Below are 4428 nucleotides of genomic sequence, written 5' to 3' on the forward strand. Positions count from 1 at the left end.
ACGTGGAGCGCGCGCCCCCGCCCCTCCCCCGCGTGACCGACACCGCCCCGCCCCGCCCCTAACGGACCCCGTTTCCGTTGGCAACCGGAGCTCCTGCCCGCACCGAGCCCGCCAGCGGTGGCCTCCTGTCCGCCTGCCGGGGACCCGGGAACCCCTCCGCCAGCGCCGCTGACCAGCCTCCTGCCGCCCTGGTCGCCTTCCCCTGGGACACTGAGACCCCGCCTCCCCTGCCCCCGCCTCGCAGCCCCCGCTTCCGCGCCATCTTGGGCCCGGCGCCCCTGCCTGGGCCTCCGGCCATGGGGACCCCGCCAGCCTCGCAACTGCGCCGGAACTACCACCCCGACTGCGAGGCCGCGGCGCAGGAGCAGATCCACCTGGAGCTCCACGCCTCCTACGTGTACAGCTCGGTGGCCTCGTACTTTCGGGGCGCGGCCTGGAGGCCCCTGGCCGACCTCCTCCTGCAGCAGGCCCGCGACGAGAAGGAGCACGCCGAGATGCTCATCAGGGTCCACGGCCCGCGCGGGGGCCGCCCCCACTCGCGGAAAATCTTCTGGCTCGACCACGGCTACCGGGGCAACAGCCTGACGGCCCTCGAGCGCACCTTGAACCTGGCGATGACGGTGAGCCGGGGCCTGAGCGACCTGAGCAGGCTGGCCGCCGAGAGGCAGGACCCCCAGCTGGGCCATTTCCTGGAGGGTCACTACCTGCAGGGGCAGGAGTTCATCAGAGGGTTGGAGGTTCACGTCACCAACCTGCGCAAGGCCGGTGCCCCGGAGGAATCCGACCTCGTTGGCGAGAGCGCTTAGAATCGAGCCTGCCTTCCTGGGAGCCATGGGGTGACTTCCCTGGCCACCATGCTGAGAATGCAGTTGCTGTATTGCCTTCCTGCAATAAACTTGTTGCTTCCTAAATAAAGGTGTCTGGTTGATTGGTGTGAGCAAAAACCCTGACCTTTTAAGTTTTAGAACAGGTATCCAGGGGTCTATCCACCCTCCCATGCCCCACCCACATGCAGCTTGGGATCGCCACGGAGAGAGGGAGGAGGTATTCCACCAGGCCCTGGAAAACACAGAATTAATCTCCCTCCTATAAACAACGTGGTGTATGGGGTCGGGGTGAGGCGGGGCCCTGGTGAATCCGGGTGCATGTGCAGGGTAGAAGCAGAGAAAGGTGGCCTGAACATCAGGATTGCAGTTGCCTCTGGGGAAGAAGAGAGGGGAATGGGATTGGGCAGGGATTAAAATAAAAGGGTCTTCATTCTATCTGAAATCTTAATGGTTAATTCTAGGTAGCTAGTTGGGGGCCACTGGACAAGTTCACCCCGGCTACAGTGATAATGCAACTGGCAATTGGGCTGGCTTTCCTTTAGACACGGGAATGACTTCCTGTGTCACCAGTGCTGGGCATGCACACTGCCCTTACATTACATCCAGGTGTGATTTCTTCAGCTGCACCATTTCTAGCAATAAAGCAACATGGCACCAAAAACACTTACCTCAGTGAGAAGGCTGAAGAATATAAAATCAGGGATGGAGGTCAAATTTCTGATATTGAATATTAAGTAAAATAAATCTCACTGAAAGTTGTCAGTGACTGGCTGCTTTGAAAAATGTAGAGGGTGGGGGAGAGTTAAAGTGGGGAGATCAGTTAGGACATATTGTAGCTGGTCCAGGTGAGAGACAATGGGAGTTGGACTGGAGTGAGGCTGAAGAAATGGAGAGAGAGATAAATTCTACTTACATATTTCACAGATCTAGAACAAATAATCCAAAAATGTATATGGAACCAAAAAAGATCCTGAATAGCTGCAGCAATCTTGAGAAAGAAAAACAAAGTTGGAGGGATCACAATACCAGATATTAAATTATACTACAAAGCCACTGTAATCAAAACAGCTTGGTACTGGCTGTTACAAGAACAGACATTTAGATCAATGGAACAGAACAGAGAACCCAGAAACTGAACCAAGCCATTAGATTCAATATTTGACAAAGGTGACAAGAGAGTACGACGGAGTAAAGACCGTCTCTTCAATAAATGATGGTGGGAAAATTAGGTACATGCAAAAAAATGAAACTAGGCCACCAACTTACACCATATACAAGAATAAACTCAAAATGGATACAAGACTTAAATGTAAGCTGTGAAACCATAAAAATCCTAGAAGAAAACCTAGGCAACAACATCTCAGACATTCCTCATTGCACATTGTTGTTTTTTTTGTTTTTTTGAACAAGCTCAGTTTTGATCTACTTCACATCAATTTCCTTTAATACAATTTTTAAAATTTATTACTTAAAAATTACTTAAAGTTATTACTTAAAGATTTTCCCCAAGAGATAGAACTATATCTTGACTACAATACTGTCTTAAAAGTGGGTTATTTAACACATAGCTTATAGTTGCTTTATCATTCTAAAGGGCCTTATTATATCATTACAAATATTAATTCACCTCTTAAATAAACAAGAAAAACATTCTCTACTACTATTTTGATTTTTGTTCAAAATATTGATTTCATACCTGAATAGTGCTGAAGCTGAGTCACAAGGCCACTTCAGGTTCCACAATTGGACTTAGGTCAGTGAGTTTGCCACCAGGGGCATGTCTCCTACCAGGTTCCTAGGTGGACAGGAGTGTTCCCAGACCATGACTGGAAGTGGCTGGAGCCAAGTCACAAAGCTCCTTCAGATTCTACAGTCAGACAAAGTCAGTGGACCTGCCTCCAGGCACTCAGAAGGGCATGTCTCTCACTAGGTCTGCTCCCATACTACGGTTGATGAGGCATAGTGCTGGCTAACATGCTGTTTCCAGGTCCACAGCCAGTACCAAGGTCTGTGGGCCTGTTACTTGAGGAATGAGCAGTCTTGATTCCTCCTGGGTCCCTTGGAAGACTGTGCTAGAGGCAGGACAAAGTTCACAAGGGGACAGGGCTATTTCCGGGTCTGTAACCAGGACCGCAGTCAGCAAGCCTGCCACCTGCATGTGGGCCTGCCTTCTCCAAATGATCCTCCTTGGTCTTGGGTTCCACAAATTACTACCTGGATCTGAGAACGCTACAAGAGGCGCTTTTGTCCATGGACAGCTGCCAAATTATTGCTTTGTGAGAATATGAGCAGAGCACCTCCTATTCCATCATCTTGTTGACAACCCTCTATATACCTTAAATATATACAATTTTTATGTTTTTATTTGTTGATTATATCTTAAGAAAAACCATGGCAAAAAGAAATGGATGGAGAAAGATATGCCATGATAGTATTAATCAAAACAAAGTAAGAATAGCTATATTAATTTCAGAAAGGGCAGACATCAGACCACGGTAAGTTATTGCAAATAAAGAGGGACATTGATAATGATAAAGGGGTCTGTTCTCCAAGAAGACATGACAATCCTTAATGTGTAAGCCCTAACAACAGAGCATCAAACTACATGAAGGAAAAAAATGATAGAACTTCAAGGAGAAATACATGAATCTATTATTATAATTAGAAACTTCAAAACCCCTCCATCAGAAAAGAAAAGATTCAGCAGGCAGGAAAACAATAAGGACATAGTTAAACTCAACAACACTATCAATCAACTGGATAGGAATAACATCTATAGACTATTTCATCTAACATTCTTCCCAAGCTCACAGGGGACATTTACCAAGATAGATCACATTCTGGGCCATAAAACACACCTTAACAAGTTTAAAAAATATAAATGATACAATGTCAGCTCTCAGACCAAAATGAAATTAAACTAGAATCAACAAGAGAAAGATAGCTAGAAATCCCAAATATATGGATAAAAACAACACACTTCTAAATAACATATTGGCCAAAGAAGAAATTGCAAGAGAAATCAGAAAATATTTTAGAGTAAATGAAAAAGAAAGAACAAATTTTCCAAATATGTAGGATTCAGCAATAACAGTGCTTAGGGGAAAATTTATGGCATTGAATGCAGATCTAGGAAAGAAGAAATGAAAAATCAGTAATCTAAGTTTTTACCTTTTTCTTCATTTCCACCTAGAAAAAGAAGAGAAAATTGTATCTAAATTAGGCAAAAGAGAAGAAATAACAAAATTTAAAAATCGGAGCAGAAATCAATGAAATTGAAAACATGAAATCAATAGAGATAATCAGTGAAATCAAAAGCTAGTTCCTTGAAATGATCGATAAAATAGATAAGCCTGTAGCCAGGCTAACTTAAAAACAACAACAGAGGACACAAATTACTAACATCAGAAATAAAAAAGGAGTCATCTGTTCATCTCCTGCACATTAAAAGGATAATAAAGAATATTATAAACAACTTTATACCCACAAATTTGATAACCTAGGTGAAAGGGACCAATTCCTTGAAAGACAGAATCTGCAAAAACTCACACAAAAAGAAATAGACAATCTGAATAAGCCTTTAATCAATTGAAGAAATTGA

At 44.9% G+C, this 4428-nt stretch overlaps 1 pseudogene; it reads left to right on the forward strand.

Annotated features, from left to right (window-relative positions):
* Window positions 1–296: 296 nt before the first annotated feature.
* Window positions 297–806, forward strand: LOC148090598 (ferritin heavy chain pseudogene; annotated as a pseudogene).
* The last annotated feature ends 3622 nt before the right edge of the window (window positions 807–4428 follow it).

The sequence above is a fragment of the Miniopterus natalensis genome, chromosome X, assembly GCF_054644295.1.
Source record: "Miniopterus natalensis isolate mMinNat1 chromosome X, mMinNat1.hap1, whole genome shotgun sequence".
Lineage (NCBI taxonomy): Eukaryota > Metazoa > Chordata > Mammalia > Chiroptera > Miniopteridae > Miniopterus > Miniopterus natalensis.